This window comes from Lolium perenne, chromosome 3 (genome assembly GCF_019359855.2).
Source record: "Lolium perenne isolate Kyuss_39 chromosome 3, Kyuss_2.0, whole genome shotgun sequence".
NCBI classification, from domain to species: domain Eukaryota; kingdom Viridiplantae; phylum Streptophyta; class Magnoliopsida; order Poales; family Poaceae; genus Lolium; species Lolium perenne.
In genome coordinates, this window is record NC_067246.2 from 277636504 (window position 1) to 277656703 (window position 20200).

At 43.2% G+C, this 20200-nt stretch overlaps 1 long non-coding RNA gene across 3 annotated transcripts; it reads right to left on the bottom strand.

The window, feature by feature from the left end:
• Positions 1-16574: 16574 nt before the first annotated feature.
• Positions 16575-17946, bottom strand: LOC127344415 (uncharacterized). 3 transcript variants are annotated; one of them, XR_007878028.2, is made up of 3 exons: positions 17656-17946; positions 17364-17562; positions 16575-17190 (listed from the first exon to the last, which is right to left on the bottom strand). It is a non-coding gene; the product is annotated as an uncharacterized lncRNA (long non-coding RNA). The 3 variants fall into 3 exon arrangements; XR_007878027.2 differs by having other exon boundaries at positions 16575-16881; positions 17023-17562; XR_007878026.2 differs by having other exon boundaries at positions 16575-17562.
• Positions 17947-20200: the final 2254 nt, after the last annotated feature.

The window sequence follows — 20200 nt, forward strand, 5'->3', positions numbered from 1 at the left end:
GTAGGAGGCTATGATGATCTTATGTAACAGAGTCAATGTTGTAATTCTATAGACATGCCTTGGACCCGCATATGTTTCTGTTGTACCACTCTGAGTGATATAATACTAGTGGAACGGTGTTTCATTGGTGTTATATCAGACTTACATACTACACCATGCAGTGGTATGCTGGGTCACCACAATTGTTGTGCCAAGTAAAGTCTTTGATAGTAAGGTTCATACTAGATTTGGATTACTGCGCAGAAACAGATTTCTTGCTGTCACGAATTTGAGCAGTAGTCTCTGAAGGTAACTCAGACAAATCTGCCAATTTACGTGCGTGATCCTCAGATATGTACGCAACTTTCATTCAATTTGAGCATTTTCATTTGAGCATGTCTGGTGCACCTAAAAAATTCGTCTTTACTGACTGTTCTGTTTTGACAGATTCTGCCTTTTATTTCGCATTGCCTGTTTTGCTATGCTTGATGGATTTCTTTATTCCATGAACTTTCAGTAGCTTTGTGCAATGTACAGAAGTGTTAAGAATGATTATGTCACCTCTGAACATGTGAATTTTGATTATGCACTAACCCTCTAATGAGTTGTTTTGAGTTTGGTGTGGAGGAAGTTTTCAAGGATCAAGAGAGGAGGATGATACAATATGATCAAGGAGAGTGAAAGCTCTAAGCTTGGGGATGCCCCGGTGGTTTATCCCTGCATATTTCAAGAAGACTCAAGCATCTAAGCTTGGGGATACCCAAGGCATCCCCTTCTTCATCGACAACATTATTAGGTTCCTCTAGTGAAACTATATTTTTATTCCGTCACATCTTATGTGCCTTACTTGGAGCGTCTGTATGTTTTTGTTTTGTTTTGTTTGAATAAAGTTGGATCCTAGCATTCATTGTGTGGGAGAGAGACACGCTCTGCTGTTGCATACAGACAAATATGTCCTTAGCTTTACTCATAATGTTCACGGCGAAGGTTGAAACTGCTTCGTTAATTGTTATATGGTTGGAAACGGGAAATGCTGCATGTAGTAATTGGTAGAATGTCTTGAATAATTTGATACTTGGCAATTGTTGTGCTCATAAGGATCATGTTTAAGCTCTTGCATCATATACTTTGCGCATATTAATGAAGAAATACATAGAGCTTGCTAAAATTTGGTTTGCATGATTGGTCTCTCTAAGGTCTAGATATTTTCTAGTAAGGGTTTGAACAACAAGGAAGACGGTGTAGAGTATTATAATGCTTGCAATATGTTTTTATGTAAGTTTTGATGTACCGGTTCATACTTGTGTTTGTTTCAAACAACCTTGCTAGCCTAAGCCTTGTATTGAGAGGGATTACTTCTCGTGCATCCAAATCCTTGAGCCAAAAACTATGCCATTTGTGTCCACCATACCTACCTACTACATGGTATTTCTCTGCCATTCCAAAGTAAATTGCTTGAGTGCTATCTTTAAACACTTCAAAAGTTATTACCTCTTATTTGTGTCAATGTTTTATAGCTCATGAGGAAGTATGTGGTGTTTATCTTTCAATCTTGTTGGGCAACTTTCACCAATGGACTAGTGGCTTCATCCGCTTATCCAATAATTTTGCAAAAAGAGCTGGCAATGGGATTCCCAGTCCCAAATTAACTAACCTTCATAATTTTACAAAAATAGACACTCCTCCATGGTATGTGATTGTTGGACGGCACCCGAGGATTCGGTTAGCCATGGCTTGAGAAAGCAAAGGTGGGGAGGAGTGTCATCTAAATAAAACTAAAATAAAAAGGCACTCCTTCATGGTATGAGATTGTTGGCAGGCACCCGAGGATTCGGTTAGCCATGGTTTGTGAAAGCAAGGTTGGAAGGAGTGCCACCCAAAAATAAAAATGTTTCATGGGAGCCGCTCTTCGAAGGTTTGTCTGGCAAGGGGGTTAGAGTGCCCATTACCATTCGTTGACAACAACAAACACTTCTCAAAACTTTACTTTTATGCTCTCTCTATGTTTTCAAAATAAAAGCTCTAGCACAAATATAGCAATCGATGCTTCCCTCTTCGAAGGGCCTTTCTTCTACTTTTATGGTGAGTCAGTTCACCTGCTTCTTTCTGTCTTAGAAGCAAACACTTGTGTTAACTGTGCATTGATTCTTACATACTTGCTTATTGCACTTATTATATTACTTTATGTTGACAATATCCATGAGATATACATGTTACAAGTTGAAAGCAACCGCTGAAACTTAATCTTCCTTTGTGTTGCTTCAATGCCTTTACTTTGAATTTATTGCTTTATGAGTTAACTCTTATGCAAGACTTATTGATGCTTGTCTTGAAAGTACTATTCATGAAAAGTCTTTGCTATATGATTCAGTTGTTTACTCATTGTCTTTACCATTGCTTCGAATCGCTGCATTCATTACATGTGCTTACAATAGTATTGATCAAGATTATGATAGCATGTCACTTCAGAAATTATCTTTGTTATCGTTTACCTACTCGGGACGAGTAGGAACTAAGCTTGGGGATGCTGATACGTCTCCAACGTATCGATAATTTCTTATGTTCCATGCTTGTTTTATGACAATACCTACATGTTTTATACATACTTTATGTCATATTTATGCATTTTCCGGCACTAACCTATTAACAAGATGCCGAAGAGCCGATTCTTTGTTTCTGCTGTTTTTGGTTTCAGAAATCCTAGTAAGGAAATATTCTCGGAATTGGACGAAATCAACGCCCAGGGGCTTATTTTTCCACGAAGCTTCCAGAACACCGAAAGGGAAACGAAGTGGGGCGACGAGGCACCGCCACACTAGGGTGACGCGGCCCAAGGGGGGCCCGCGCGGCCCTAGCGTGTGGGGCCCTCGTCAGCCCTCCGACTCCGCCCTTCTGCCTACTTAAAGTCTTCATCGCGAATACCCCAGTACCGAGAGCCACGATACGGAAAACCTTCCAGAGACGCCGCCGCTGCCAATCCCATCTCGGGGGATTCAGGAGATCGCCTCCGGCACCCTGCCGGAGAGGGGAATCATCTCCCGGAGGACTCTTCACCGCCATGGTCGCCTCCGGAGTGATGTGTGAGTAGTTCACCCCTGGACTATGGTCCATAGCAGTAGCTAGATGGTTGTCTTCTCCTCATTGTGCTATCATTGTCGGATCTTGTGAGCTGCCTAACATGATCAAGATCATCTATTTGTAATGCTACATGTTGCATTTGTTGGGATCCGATGAATATGGAATGCTATGTTATGTTTATTATCAATCTATCATCTATGTGTTGTTTATGATCTTGCATGCTCTCCGTTATTAGTAGAGGCTCTGGCCAAGTTGTTACTTGTAACTCCAAGATGGAGTATTTATGCTCGATAGTGGGTTCATGCCTCCATTAAATCTGGGACAGTGACAGAAAGTTCTAAGGTTGTGGATGTGCTGTTGCCACTAGGGATAAAACATCAATGCTATGTCTAAGGATGTATTTGTTGATTACATTACGCACCATACTTAATGCAATTGTCTGTTGTTTGCAACTTATTACTGGAAGGGGTTCGGATGATAACCTGAAGGTGGACTTTTTAGGCATAGATGCATGCTGGATAGCGGTCTATGTACTTTGTCGTAATGCCCAATTGAATCTCAAACTACTCATCATAACATGTATGTGCATTGTCATGCTATCTTTATTTGTCAATTGCCCAACTGTAATTTGTTCACCCAACATGCTATTTCTTATGGGAGAGACACCACTAGTGAACTGTGGACCCCGGTTCATTCTTTTACATCGAATACAATCTACTGCAATACTCATTCTACTGTTTTCTGCAAACATCATCATCCACACTATACATCTAATCCTTTGTTATAGCAAGCCGGTGAGATTGACAACCTCACTGTTAAGTTGGGGCAAAGTATCTTGGTTGTGTTGTGCAGGTTCCACGTTGGCGCCGGAATCCCTGGTGTTGCGCCGCACTACACTCCGCCGCCATCAACCTTCAACGTGCTTCTTGACTCCTACTGGTTCGATAACCTTGGTTTCTTACTGAGGGAAAAACTTGCCGTTGTACGCATCATACCTTCCTCTTGGGGTTCCCAACGGACGTGTGCTTTACCGTCACAAGCAGCAGGGAGCACAACTCGCTGCCTTCTCCGCAACAGCAGGAGGAGGAGGAGGAGGAGCAGGCGCCGTCCGCCTCAGTGCCGATCCGGGTGGTGCCCGTGTCAATGCGGCCGCCTTCTACCTCGGCGACTTCCTCGTCCGCGCTCAAGGGGAAGAAGCGGGCCAGCGACCGGACCACGGCCGCGCTGGAGGCGAGGGTCAAGAAGCAGCGCCGGACGGGGCCTAAGAAGGTTCCGGAAGCGGCCGGGTGAGTTTATTTCTCTCGTTGTTTGATTCCCTTTCTTTCCTTCTTTTTTGCTTATCTTTTTCTTGTTTGAACGACTAGGGCCGCTATAGCGTTTTCCAAGGGCGGCGGCTCTCGCCCGACTCCCAGCGTCATATCGCCAGTCCAGCGACAGAGGAGGGAGCCAACTCCGCAGCCTACGCCGTGTGCGCGCACGCCACCCGTCGTCGTGCCGCCTATGATCACGCCGCCTGCCGCGGGGGCAGGCTCTTCGGCTGCACCTTCTTCGGATGCGCCCGGTTCCGGCTCTCGGAGTGAGCCGGCTCGCCGCGTCGGCCAGCCGACTCTTGACGATCTCTTTCCGCGCCGCACTCGGCTTATAGAGCCTGCGGCTGGAGCCGGCAGAGGTGCGCCCGGCGGGGTCGTGCCTTCCACGACCGGAGCCGGCGGGGCCGTACCTGACGTCGTCGTTCTGGACGCAAGTTCGGGCGAAGCGCCGCCTGCGCCGTGGTCTGCTATCCCCGCCGAGCCAACAGCTTCGGCCGCCCCGCCTCCATCTTCGGAACCGGCGAGGGAGGAGCCGGCGGGGCTAGAGCCGGCGCGCTCAGCCGACGCCGATGCTCAGGCGCTGGTGACGATGAAGGGCCCGATGGAGCCGCCTCAAGGTCTTCATGTTTCCAAGGCCGCCTCCCTACTCAATGTGGTGTCCGCCTCCGACTCCAGCCTTGGCTCAGCCGGCACCATGGAGAAGGACTGGCACAAGGCAGATGCTTGCGAGGTGACCAGCCGGGATGGGCGTCCGGGCAAGGCGCCAGTGGAGATGTTCTTCTCCGGCTTCCGCGCCTATACCAAGGCCAAAGCCGCCGAGACCGAAGTCCTCCTGGTGCGGTTGGAGGCGGCCGACAAGGTTAGTTCATATCTGTGCTATTTTGTGCTATTTTGCTATTATCCTGGTAGCCCTCCGAGGCGTGGGCCGGCTGCTTGGAGCCGGTCCGGGTTTCGTCTAGACTCTTATCTTCAATCTTTTCTTCAGACGGTTTCGGAGAGGCGGACCGCCCTGTACAACCGGCTTGTGGCTAGCTACCACAAAGCCAAGATCGAGCGTGCCGACTTGGCCCGCGAGCTGGAGGCCGCCAAGGGTGAGGCTTTTTCTTTTCTTTGACTTTATTTCTTTTTTTCTTTGATTTCATCCAACTGACGGCTTCTTTTACCGACTTGCAGCTGTTGCCGCCCGGGTCCCGCAGCTGGAGGAGGATCTTCGGGCCGCCCGCGCTCAAAGTGCTGAGAGCAAGCAGGCGGTCCGGACTGCGGCCGCCAAGGCGAAGGAGACTGAGGGGGGGCTGGCGCGGCTGCGCCGGCTTGAGGCCAACCATCTTACTGAGCTTGCCTCCATCAGGCGGGTTGAGCAGGAGAAGGTGGACGACCTCAGCAAACGGCTGGAGGAGGTGGACCAGCAGCGCCTGAAGCTTCGGGACGAGGTGAATTCCAAGTCCAATGAGCTGTCGGCCACCGCCAAGCGGTGGGTGGCAGAAATTAGCGCGCTCGACCGCGGCTTGGCGGGTGAGTCTTTACATTCTTCCTTTCCCTTTGCCGGCTTTCGGCTATCGGCTACCGGCTTAGGTTGGCAGCCGGCAGGTGAAATCGCTTCAGTTTTCGGTATCTCCATCTTCAGGCTGGGGGCAGGCGGCGTTTCTCACTGGCTGCCGCCAGTCTACCTTTTTTAACTTCGATGATCTCCATCTTCACGCTAGGGGCAGGTGATGACCCACAAGTATAGGGGGTGTATCGTAGTATCTTCGATAAGTAAGAATGTCGATCCCAACGAGGAGCAGAAGGTGTTGACAAGCGGTTTCGATGAAGGATTCACTGTAAATGCTCACAGACAAGTATTCAGGGGGTTTTGATGTAACAGTTGAATAAAGTACGAGTAAGTAAAGTGCGAGAGTAATAATTGCAGCGAGTGGCCCAATCCTTTTTAGCACAAAGGACAAGCCGGTTTGTTTACTTATAATTACCAAACGTTCTCGAGGACACACGGGATTTTAGTCTAGTGCTTTCGCTACATACGGCTAAATAATCTTCATTGTTATGATAAGTGTTGTGTGGGTGAACCTATGCTAATGTACCGCCCTTCCTAGGACTAATACATACTTGTGATTATACCCCTTGCAAGCATCCGCAACTACAAGAAAGTAATTAAGAATAAATCTAACCACAGCCTTAAACTCTGAGATCCTGCGATCCCTCCTGCATCGATATACCAGCGGGGGTTTAGGTTTCTGTCACTCCGGCAACCCCGCAATTGGCAAACGAATACAAGATGCATTCCCCTAGGCCCATAAATGGTGAAGTGTCATGTAGTCGACGTTCACATGACACCACTAGAAGAATAACACCATAACTTAAATATCACACCATTGAATATTACTCAACCATAGTTCACTACTAACATTTAGACTTCACCCATGTCCTCAAGAACTAAACGAACTACTCACGAGACATCATATGGAACATGATCAGAGGTGATATGATGATGAATAACAATCTGAACATAAACTTGGTTCAATGGTTTCACTCAATAGCATCAACAACAAGTAGAGATCGATACCGGGAGAGTTTCCCCTATCAAACAATCAAGATCAAACCCAAATTGCTACGGCGGTGACGGTGTCCAGCGGTGATGACGGCGGTGATGATGGTGGAGATGATGATGATGGTGGTGGCGATGATGTCCAGCTCGATGACGGTGACGATGGCGTCGATTTCCCCCTCCCGGAGGGAATTTCCCCGGCGGATTCCTGCCCGCCGGAGAGCTCTTTTCTCTCTGGTGTTCTCCGCCCCGCAGAGGCGGCTGTAACTCTTCGCGAGGTACCCTCTGTGGCTTAGGTTTTTGGGACGAAGGATTTCGCGAAGAAAAGGAGGCGAAAGGGGTCGTGGGCCCCCCAAACCACATGGCGGCGCGGCCAGGGCATGGGCCGCGCCGCCCTAGGGTGTGGGCCCACCCTGGGTCCTCCTGGCCCCTCCTTACAGCTTCCTTCGTCATCTTGAAAAATAGGATTTTTGGTATAATTTCCTCCCACAGTTGATCTTCCGAAATATTGCGTTACGACGGTGCTTTTTCCATGAGAATCCTGGCTCCGGTGCTTGATCTTCCAATAATGATGAAACATGCAAAATAGATGAAATAACATAAGTATTGTGTCCCAATATGAAATATATCAATGAATAACAGCAAATTATTATATAAAATAGTGATGCAAATTGGACGTATCAACTCCCCCCAAGCTTAGACTTCGCTTGTCCCCAAGCGAAAGTGAGCTCGATAGACAGGACCACATGTTTATGGAGTGAAGAGTCGATAAATAAAATACGGACAAGAAGCATCATATTCATTCACACAGGACATTATAGTAAACAACCTCTTATAACTCATCTTGAAACAAGTATAAGGTAATCACAAGTAAAGGTGCATAAGAAATCATAATTGGTGATGGCAAACTTCGTTCTTGGTCAGAGAACAATTAACAGATTATATTTATCTCATTGAGCAGCGCTCTCATGTTAAAGTTTATAAGGCACAACTTGCATACTCAATCATAATGGTCTTCTCATGATCATTGATAACTTGCAAAGCTATATTCATTCAGATAAAACTTGTACTAAACAAGGAAGAATAAAAGACATGATGAAGCAAATCACAATATAATGGTTTGATCACAACTACTCAAATGCTTGCTTGAGATGGAGGGAAATAGGTTTACTGACTCGACATAAAGTAAAAGACAGGCCCTTCGCAGAGGGAAGCAGTGATTAAATCATGTGCTAGAGCTTTTTCAGTTTTGAAATCATATAGAGATAATAAAAGTAACATTTTGAGGGGTGTTTGTTGTTGTCAACGACTGGTAGCGGGTACTCTAACCCCCTTGCCAGACAACCTCCTAAGAGCGGCTCCCATATTATTTTCATTTTGTGTGGCACTCCTTCCAACCTTTCTTTCACAAACCATGGCTAACCGAATCCTCGGGTGCCTGCCAACAATCTCATACCATGAAGGAGTGCCTTTTTATTTTAGCTTTATTATGATGATGACACTCCCCCCAACCTTTGCTTACACAGGCCATGGCTAACCGAATCCTTCGGGTGCCGTCCAACAATCACATACCATGGAGGAGTGCCTATTTAAGTTAATTATTTTGGGACTGGGAATCCCATTGCCATCTCTTTTTGCAAAATTATTGGATAAGCGGATGAAGCCACTAGTCCATTGGTGGAAATTGCCCAACAAGATTGAAAGATAAAACACCACATACTTCCTCATGAGCTATGAAACATTGACACAAATAAGAGATACTAAGTTTTGAATTGTTTAAAGGTAGCACATGAAGTATTTACTTGGAATGGCAGAAAATACCATGTAGTAGGTAGGTATGGTGGACACAAATGGCATAGGTTTGGGTTAAGGTTTGGATGCACGAGAAGTATTCCCTCTCAGTACAGGTCTTTGGCTAGCAAGGTTAATTAGCAAGCATAAGAGTCGAGGGAAACAAACAAATATACATATGATAGAAAAAATCATGCATCTTCCTTATAAGCACAAACAGTTTTAACTTCAGAATAATAAGCTATGAGCTAACAAGAAAGAAAGACAACGAAACATCTATATGTATTTCTCTTTTCTAACTAAACCTCAAAGTGTTGTTGCTATTGACCAATGCTAAGTTTGCCAAAACCAAATAGATTTATTCAATGCTCCCAAAGTGATGCCAATACTAACAACAAGGTGAATCATATGATAGAAATTGCAAACTAGAATAAAATGTGCAATATGTAAATGATAAGACTTCTCATTAATATTCCATAACGATAACTCACACCAAGGGATACATTGATAACCAACTAAAGGAGAGACACTTCCAACTGCAATCCATCTTATACGATAATTTCCCTACTCATGATATGACACTACTTGACAATAAAAGTAAAAGGTAGTGATAATGCGATACCGCGGCACTCCCCCAAGCTTGGAACAAACCAAGGGGATGCCAATACCGATGATGAATTACTCCTGCGGCGATGGTGGTGATGAACTCCCCTCATCAAACTTCCAAGGAAGAGGCTCTCAATCAAGAAACGACATCTTGGTCTCGGGAATCCTGAAACTAGCAGCACGGCTTATGTATTTAAACCTGTTTTCATACTCACAGTTCTGATTCTGAACGTCATAGAGTTGTGCTTGGAGCTTGTTGGTGGTGTCGTGAAGTGAGAGGATGTCGCTCCAAAGATTTCCAGTTTCCTTCTCATGTTCAGCAATGAGTTCGGACACAATCCTGTGGAAGATATCCACCTCACGCTCAGCCATCTTCTTGTATTTGAAAACCTCCTGTTCTAGCTTCTCCATCCTGTCTTCCAGGCTTCCTTCTCCTTTAGGACCCTGGACATCCTTGACCTGCAGTTCTCCTTCAACGAGCAGCAACTCCTTGGGGTGCATCCTCAGCTCCTCCATGTACAAGTTGCCAACATCCTTGCTGGAGCTGTCCTTCGGAGTTTCCGACGAAGACATGATGGCCCTAGATCCGAAACAAATCCTGGCAGAAACAACTAGAAACAAAACACGTCAAAAACACGATATACGGACCTCCAGGGGTCCGGGGGATTATATAGCAAAAAATTTCACGACAAACGGAAAGTACCAGATCGAACCAGAGTCGGAAAGGGGCGACGGGGCGGCCAAACCATAGGGCGGCACGGGCCCTGGTCAGGCCGCGCCGGCCTATGGTGCCACGCCCTCGTGCGTCCTTTCCACTCCGTTTCGAACTCGTAATTTTTCATATTTTCCAAAAACAGCGAAAATATTGTTCGGAAAGTAAATTGCGTACTTTTCATTACCAGTACTGTTACCTATTCAAAGTCGAGTTCTGGCGGACTGTCAATTTGCCCTTTGATGAAAGCTTCCGGTGTTTCCACTTGAATAATATCAACATCAACATTATAGGAATCACCTGAGATATAATGCTTGAGTCTTTGTCCATTCACCACTTGCGTAGCATTGCCTTGGAGAGAGCTAATTTTGATTGCTCCTGAACGATACACCTCCTCGACAACATATGGTCCTTCCCATTTCGAGAGTAATTTCCCTGCAAAGAATCTGAGACGAGACCGATACAATAGGACTTTATCCCCAATATTAAATTCTCTTTTGATAATCCTTCTATCATGCCATTTTTTAACTTTCTCTTTAAAGAGTTTAGCATTTTCATAAGCTTCACTTCTCCATTCATCTAGAGAACTCAATTGCAACAACCTCTTATCACCGGCAAGTTTAGGATCTTTATTTAATTCTCTAACAGCCCAATAAGCTTTGTGCTCTAGTTCTAAAGGTAAATGACAAGCTTTCCCATAAACCATTTTATAAGGTGACATTCCCATGGGATTTTTGTAAGCAGTTCTATAAGCCCAAAGTGCATCCTTCAATTTACTAGCCCAATTCTTTCTAGTTTTATTAACGGTCTTTCCCAAAATAGATTTAATCTCTCTATTTGATAGTTCTACTTGACCACTAGTTTGAGGATGATAAGCGGAAGCAATTCTATGATTAATACCATACTTAGCAAGAGTTTTTCTAAAACCTCCATGAATAAAATGAGAACCTCCATCAGTCATAATATATCTAGGTACTCCAAATCTAGGAAAAATAATATCTAAAAGCATTCTTAAAGAGGTCTCACCATCAGCACTTTTTGTAGGTATAGCTTCCACCCATTTAGTAACATAATCAACAGCAACAAGTATGTGAGTGTTACCTTCCGAAGACGGAAAAGGTCCCATGAAGTCAAATCCCCAACAATCAAACGGTTCAATAACAAGAGTATAATTCATAGGCATTTCATTGCGTCTGGAGATATTACCAACCCTTTGACATTCATCACAAGATAAAATAAACTTTCTCGCATCCTTGAAGAGAGTTGGCCAATAAAAACCTGATTGTAGAACCTTTTGCGCGGTTCTTTCTCTGGCGTGATGTCCTCCATAAGCACTACCATGACATTTACTCAATATCTCTTGTTGTTCATATTCGGGAACACATCTTCGCATAATACCATCCACTCCTTCTTTATATAAGTGTGGGTCATCCCAGAAATAATGCCTCAAATCATAAAAGAATTTTCTCCTTTGCTGAGCTGAAAAGGTTGGAGGCAAGTACTTGGAAACAATAAAGTTAGCATAATCAGCATACCAAGGACTGTCTCGCGAGCTCACCTTTATTACAGCCAATTGTTCATTTGGAAAACTATCATTAACAGGAACAGGATCATAAGCAATATTTTCCAATCTAGACAAATTATCAGCAACAGGATTATCAGCACCTTTCCTATCTACAATATGTAAATCAAATTCTTGCATAAGGAGTACCCATCTAATAAGCCTCGGCTTAGCATCTTTCTTTGTCATAAGGTATCTAATTGCAGCATGATCAGTATGAATAGTAACTTTTGAATCAACGATATAAGATCTAAATTTATCACAAGCAAAGACTACAGCTAATAATTCTTTTTCAGTTGTAGCATAATTTCTTTGAGCAGCATCAAGAGTTTTACTAGCATAATGAATAACATTCAGTTTTTTATCTACTCGCTGTCCAAGAACAGCGCCTACAGCAAAATCACTAGCATCGCACATAATCTCAAAGGGTAAGTTCCAATCAGGAGGTTCAACTATAGGAGCAGTTGTTAAGGCTTTCTTAAGAGTTTCAAAAGCTTCCTTACAATCATCATCAAAAACAAATGGTACATCTTTTTGAAGAAGATTAGTAAGAGGCTTTGAAATCTTGGAGAAATCTTTAATAAATCTCCTATAAAACCCAGCATGACCAAGAACACTACGAATACCTTTAACGTCCCTCGGATAGGGCATCTTCTCAATTGCTTCAACTTTAGCTCTATCAACTTCAATACCTCTCTCAGAAATTTTATGTCCCAATACAATTCCTTCATTAACCATAAAGTGGCATTTCTCCCAATTAAGAACAAGGTTAGTTTCTTCACATCTCTGCAAAACTTTATCAAGGTTTTGCAAGCAACTATCAAAAGAATTCCCATAGACGGAAAAATCATCCATGAATACCTCTACAATACTTTCACAAAAACCATGAAAAATAGCAGACATGCATCTTTGAAAAGTAGCAGGAGCATTACATAAACCAAAAGGCATGCGTCTATAAGCATAGGTTTCATAGGGACAAGTAAAAGTGGTTTTCTCTTGATCTTTAGCTTTAACAGCAATTTGTGAAAACCCAGAATAACCATCAAGAAAGCAAAAATGAGTATTTTTAGACAATCTTTCTAGCATTTGATCAATAAATGGTAAAGGGTAATGATCTTTCTTAGTAACTTTATTAACTTTTCGAAAATCAATGCACATTCTATACCCTACAACTACTCTTTGAGGGATGAGCTCATCATTATCATTAGGCACAATGAGTCATTCCTCCTTTCTTGGGAACGCAATGCACAGGACTAACCCATCTACTATCAGCAATAGGATATATAATACCAGCTTCAAGAAGTCGTAATACCTCATTCCTTACCACTTCCTTCATCTTCGGAATTAGACGACGCTGATGTTCAACAACAGGCTTTGCATCATCTTCCATATTAATAGCATGTTGGCAAATAGAAGGAGAAATCCCTTTCAAATCATCAAGAGTGTAGCCAATAGCTCCTCGGTGCTTCTTCAATATTTCCAATAACCTTTCTTCCTCAATCCCTGAAAGCTTAGAACTAATAATAACAGGATATATTTTCTTATCATCAATATGAGCATATTTAAGATTATCAGGCAAAGGCTTTAAATCAAAAACAGGATCTTCCTTTGGTGGAGGTGTTGTACCCAAATCTTCCACCGGTAAATCATGCTTGAGAATAGGTTGGCGAAGAAAAATTTCCTCAAGCTCATCTCTTTCTTTCCTAAAAACTTCACTCTCGCTATCCTCCAAATGTTGCTGCAAAGGATTATTAGGAACAAGAACAATAGATGCACATTGCTCCATTTTAAAATCATTACTAGGCAAATCAGCTTTATAAGGAGTTTTAGTAAATTTAGAGAAGTTAAACTCATAAGATTCACCAGCAAATTTAGTCAAAATTTTCTCTTTCTTGCAATCTATAATAGCTCCACAAGTATTTAGAAAAGGTCTACCAAAAATAATAGGACAATAATCACTAGCAGCAGAACCAAGTACCAAAAAGTCAGCAGGATATTTAATCTTACCGCATAAAACCTCCACATCTCGAACAATACCAATTGGAGAAATAGTTTCTCTATTAGCCAGCTGAATAACCACATCAATATCTTCAAGTTCACAAGAATCAATTTCGTGCATAATCTCCGTGTAAAGCTCATACGGAATAGCACTAACACTTGCACCAATATCACATAATCCATAATAGCAATGATCACCAATTCTAACAGATAGCATAGGAACACTAGCTTGTTTGGGTTTATTAGGATGTGAAACAATATTAGAAGCATCTTCACAGAAAATAATATGACCATCCTCCACATTTTCAGTCACAAGATCTTTAACTATTGCAACAGCAGGTTCAACTTTTATTTGTTCTTCAGGTTCTACAGGTTTCTTTTCACTTTTATGAACCGCACTATTTATAACAGAGTACTCCTTCATTTTAGCGAGGAAAGGAGTTTTTCAATATAAGCTTCAGGAATAACATGATCAGCAGTTTCAACTACAACGCATTTATTAATAGATGAATCAATTTTATCTTTATACGGTTCATGATACTTATCAAAATTCTTCTTTGGCAATTCATAATGAGAGGCAAAAGCCTTATAAAGATTTACAGCAACTTGAGAATCAAGACCATATGTAGCACTCATATTTCGAAATTTATCAGTATCCATAAAAGCTTCAATGCATTTATAATCATAAATTATACCTGATTCTCTATCCTTGTCGTTCTCCCATCCTTCAGTATTTTCTTGGATCCGATCAAGAAGGTCCCTTTTAAACTCTTCTTTGTTGCGTGTAAATGATCCAGAACAAGAAGTATCCAGCAAGGTCTTGTCTTGAAAAGAAAGTCTTGCATAGAAATTATCAATAATAACATTACCAGGAAGCTCATGAATGGGGCATTTGAGCATTAAAGACTTCAATCTCCCCCAAGCTTGGGCAATACTCTCTCCATCATGAGGCCAAAAATTATATATGCGATTCCGATCCTTGTGAATTTCACTTGGAGGATAGAACTTAGAATAAAACCGGGGCACAATATCATTCCATTCAAGAGAATCCCCATTATCCAGTAATTTATACCAATGCTACGCCTTACCAGACAGCGATAAAGAGAATAGTTTCTTCCTCACTTCATCCATAGCAATACCTGCACATTTGAATAAACCACATAATTCATGCAAAAACAGTAAATGATCACCGGGATGGACAGTTCCATCCCCTTCATAGCGGTTATCCATAACACGTTCAATAATTTTCATAGGTATTTTATATGGTATCACTTCCTCACCTGGCGCCTCATCCACTACCGTTGCAGTAGTAGTAGATTTCCCAAATAAAAATTGAAGAGAAGATCTCTCCATAATGACTTATAGCAGCAGGCAGAAATAAAATCAGCACAACAGTAAAGGTTTTCCTTACCAATTCCACTTACCAATAGCGCTTCACTCCCCGGCAACGGCGCCAGAAAATAGTCTTGATGACCCACAAGTATAGGGGGTGTATCGTAGTATCTTCGATAAGTAAGAATGTCGATCCCAACGAGGAGCAGAAGGTGTTGACAAGCAGTTTCGATGAAGGATTCACTGTAAACACTACAACAAAAAAGACACATAGAGACGTTCAATTTATGTGCTAAAGCCGCTTTAAAGCATCACTACGTGCTTGTAGAGACGCTTGTGTAAAGCGTCATAGAAGCGTCTCCTTATGCACCGTCTCAAGTTCTGTAAAGACGCATTAGAAGCGTCTTTACATGGCATGAGACGTTGATAAAGCGTGCCAAGCCTTTTTAGAGACGTCGCGCTAAATTCCCCAATAGATCGTCTTTAGAGTAAGGTCCTTGCGTCTTATAGAATCTTAAGACGTTTTATTGTTTTACACAAAAATAATTATTTTACTTTTGTTGCCATCTTCCGGCTAGTTATCAGGATAATATACATTGTACATGCTATCAGCAAGCACATCAAAACAGAAAAATACGTTGCATTCTTTAGAATAAAAAAAGAACTTTATTTCTAGAGAATAGCAGTAATTTACAATTTATTTGTACATTTTCATGAAACAATTACAATCTTGACCAGGCAAAATCCTGCAAATCTTATACATTTTCTTCTTGTAGTTCGAATAGGGGGAAGCTTCCGCATGGAAATGATACATCAGCTCTCCATGGCCACTAATGTTGATTTGCTTTAAATTCTGTGTTGTTGCTTAAAAACCTTCACAAACAATTTCTCTGTAGACAATGTCAGCTGAAAAACAAATTCTTCTTTCCACATGCACAAATGAAGCACATGCAACCAGCGTGACAGAGCAGTATCCGTATAATGAAAGCACCATCTCTTCACATTGGTATTTTTAGCTCTTCGTTGGCATAAAGTTGCATATGGCATACCTACTGGCTGCTGCACGAAAAAAAAGTTACTAAATACTAAACAACCATATAGAAATATAGAGTGCTTACTTGAGTGAAGATAAAAAATAAGTATATATTGGTTCTGTATAAAACATAGAGTGCTTTACAAGTAAAGTAGAGATTAGTTCAGAAGCCACTCTAAGGATTCAGTCATTCAGCATGTAAAGCATGTACATCAAAAGTGATGCTTGGTTACGTACTTAATAAGAAAGTATTCAGAAGATTACATATATGGCTGCAGTTAGATAAATCAGACTTCAGAGGATTAGATAATTGCTCATGGTATATTGGTATCTGATGAAACAGAGGCTTAGAACTGAGAAGAAAACAAAATGGAATGTACCTTGGCATTGGCTTTACAAGTAAAACATGCCGATGGACCAACTCTTTCGGTTCACAACAATGACTAGATTACAAATGCAAACAATCTCCTGAAGTTGCGAAACAATGGAACATAAAATCTTTATGTTAAGCTTGAAGAAAAAAAACAATTAGTCCGCATGGTTCACATCTATGGCTTCACTCTAAGCCTTGATGCCACCATAGTTTACTTATATAAGTCACTCAATGCAAAACCAAAGTGAAATACTTGAAAGGCAGCAATATAAATGAAAATTAACACAATGCATGTACGGATTCAGTTCCGAGAGGTAGCTAACCAAACCAAGATGTTGCGGTCTTACAGAACAACAGGCCAACTCATGCCAGAATTAGCTCAATATGTGAGGCATAGATTAATTACGCTGCTACTTCTGCTCTGTCACGCACTTCATCTCTGGATTGGCACCTGTACATTGCCTGCTGCTGGCCTGCTGATGCCTGGTAGAGCACACCTACCATGTAATCCACTTAGCCAAGCGTCAACCATGACCGCAGGTTCATACACCATACTGATCTGAAATCTGCATCATAAAATCAAGAAAATCCCAGATCTAAAAAAGACTACTCGTGCATGATATGGTCTGATAACTGAGTGGAAGTTCTGTTGCATGACAGTGGAAAATGACAGCCATATATATCTTGGAGTGAAATGCAAAACTTACAATTTATGTTACTTGGGCTGAAGATTCATTATACATTCCCGATGAGACGTTATCAATCGGTGCAGGACCTTGTAAACCATATTCATCTAGGTGTACATTTTCTGCATCTCGTTCTGTAAAAACTGGTCTTTCGCAGTCGGTTAGGTATCCTCGACATGACAACTTTTCCTAAAGGAACACAATCAGTCTCTCCTTTCGTTCAGTAAATGTGACACATAATACGGTAAGCTAGCTATATCAAACTTGATTACAATATGAATCCTCAGATTTTAGATGTCAAACAAATGGTGGGAAAGAAAACAACAGATCAAACCTTAAAATAGGCACTCACAAGGTCTCACCTGGGTGTGTTCTTCCCATCGTATGAGGACAGAAGCACCACTAGAATGGGTTACGCCGTCTACCACTAGGTGCACGCCTACACGCACTGCACCTCACGGAAGAGGCCTGCCGCTACTAGGGCGATGGGGTTCACTTCGCTACCGGCAGACCGACAACACCGCGATGGGGTTCACCTCGTGTCCGTCTCGGCGACTGGATCTAGCGGCATAGCGTATTGCATTAGACAACCTAGATTGATTTAGTAGTTGAAAATGCAACATCTAACTGAGACGGAATTGATGGAGCACAAACCTGAGCGGAACTGTGGAAGCACAAGGACGGGCGGACTCGATCTACAATTTTTTTCGAAATTGAATAGATCTTCCATGAGCAATTGAAGATCTGTGGTGGCGGCTGAAAAGATAGAGGCGATGAGGAAAATATGGGCGATTTATATGATAGTTTTTTCCTGGGAGAAAAAGCGCGTATGTTTTCATGAAGCGGTAAAACTAAAAATGTTAGCGCCGAAGCAAAATATTTTAAGGGACATCCAGGAGTCTGCCCGCTATCGTCTCTACATATTCACGAATTGGCAAATGCATTCATTTGGCTACCTAGACATTTTGGGACGTTGAGTGGAACGTCGCAAGAAACGTCTTCTTGTGAGGGTGATCCTTTCCTTTAGGGACGAAAATAATTGCGTCTCATGAATTACGTCTCTATATGATCATTTTCTTGTAGTGAAATGCTCACAGACAAGTATTCAGGGGGTTTTGATGTAACAGTTGAATAAAGTACGAGTAAGTAAAGTGCGAGAGTAATAATTGCAGCGAGTGGCCCAATCCTTTTTAGCACAAAGGACAAGCCGGTTTGTTTACTTATAATTACCAAACGTTCTCGAGGACACACGGGATTTTAGTCTAGTGCTTTCGCTACATACGGCTAAATAATCTTCATTGTTATGATAAATGTTGTGTGGGTGAACCTATGCTAATGTACCGCCCTTCCTAGGACTAATACATACTTGTGATTATACCCCTTGCAAGCATCCGCAACTACAAGAAAGTAATTAAGAATAAATCTAACCACAGCCTTAAACTCTGAGATCCTGCGATCCCTCCTGCATCGATATACCAGCGGGGGTTTAGGTTTTCATCACTCCGGCAACCCCGCAATTGGCAAACGAATACAAGATGCATTCCCCTAGGCCCATAAATGGTGAAGTGTCATGTAGTCGACGTTCACATGACACCACTAGAAGAATAACACCACAACTTAAATATCACACCATTGAATATTACTCAACCATAGTTCACTACTAACATTTAGACTTCACCCATGTCCTCAAGAACTAAACGAACTACTCACGAGACATCATATGGAACATGATCAGAGGTGATATGATGATGAATAACAATCTGAACATAAACTTGGTTCAATGGTTTCACTCAATAGCATCAACAATAAGCAGAGATCGATACCGGGAGAGTTTCCCCTATCAAACAATCAAGATCAAACCCAAATTGCTACGGCGGTGACGGTGTCCAGCGGTGATGACGGCGGTGATGATGGTGGAGACGATGATGATGGTGGTGGCGATGATGTCCAGCTCGATGACGGTGACGATGGCGTCGATTTCCCCCTCCCGGAGGGAATTTCCCCGGCGGATTCCTGCCCACCGGAGAGCTCTTTTCTCTCTGGTGTTCTCCGCCCCGCAGAGGCGGCTGTAACTCTTCGCGAGGTACCCTCTGTGGCTTAGGTTTTCGGGACGAAGGATTTCGCGAAGAAAAGGAGGCGAAAGGGGTCGTGGGCCCCCCAAACCACATGGCGGCGCGGCCAGGGCATGGGCCGCGCCGCCCTAGGGTGTGGGCCCACCCAGGGTCCTCCTGGCCCCTCCTTCTGGCTTCCTTCGTCATCTTGAAAAATAGGATTTTTGGTATAATTTCCTCCCACAGTTGATCTTCCGAAATATTGCGTTCTGACGGTGCTTTTTCCAGCAGAATCCTGGCTCCGGTGCTTGATCTTCCAATAATGATGAAACATGCAAAATAGATGAAATAACATAAGTATTGTGTCCCAATATGAAATTATTCAATGAATAACAGCAAATTATGATATAAAATAGTGATGCAAATTGGACGTATCAGCAGGCGGCGTTTCTCGCCGGCTGCCACCAGTCTACTTTTTTAACTTCGATGATCTCCATCTTCAGGCTGGGAGCAGGCGACGTTTCTCGCGGGCTGCCGCCAGTCTACTTTTTTAACTTCGAAATTTTGTATTTTTCCGTCCTTTCACCGGCTTGCGGCTGATCGCGGTCGGTAAGGATCTGCCGGCTGTGATCAGCCGGATCTTCAAATTTTTAACATGCTTTTATCTTTGCAGCGGCCTTCCCTGGGGCGCAGGATGCGGCATTAGCTGCAGCCGGAAGGGCGCGGGAGGCCCGGCGGCAGGCCACCGGCGAGCAGAGCTCTGATCACTTCTCCATGGATGACTACCTGGCGTCCATGGCCGCCCGCGTCGTGCCGATAACCATGCTGGGCTACGAGCTCAGGAAGGCGACGGGGGAGCTGATCCGGCTACTTTGGCCGACGGAGACGTTGCCGAAGGACCTTGCCAACCTCGTCACCTGGCTCGAGAAGGCGCCCGACCGCTTCCTCAACTAGAAAGATTTCGCCGCACGTGCTGGAGCCGACATGGTGTTGTCGTTCATGCTTTCCTGGTACAATGAGGTTAGCCTCGACCAGCTGGAGTACCGGCGGGCCGACGTGGAGGACAAGCTTCCGGCGGAAAACAAAACCGCCTGGCTTGCCCGCGCCTGCGCCATTGCCGACTTCGTCAACAAGGGCACCTTCGTCGA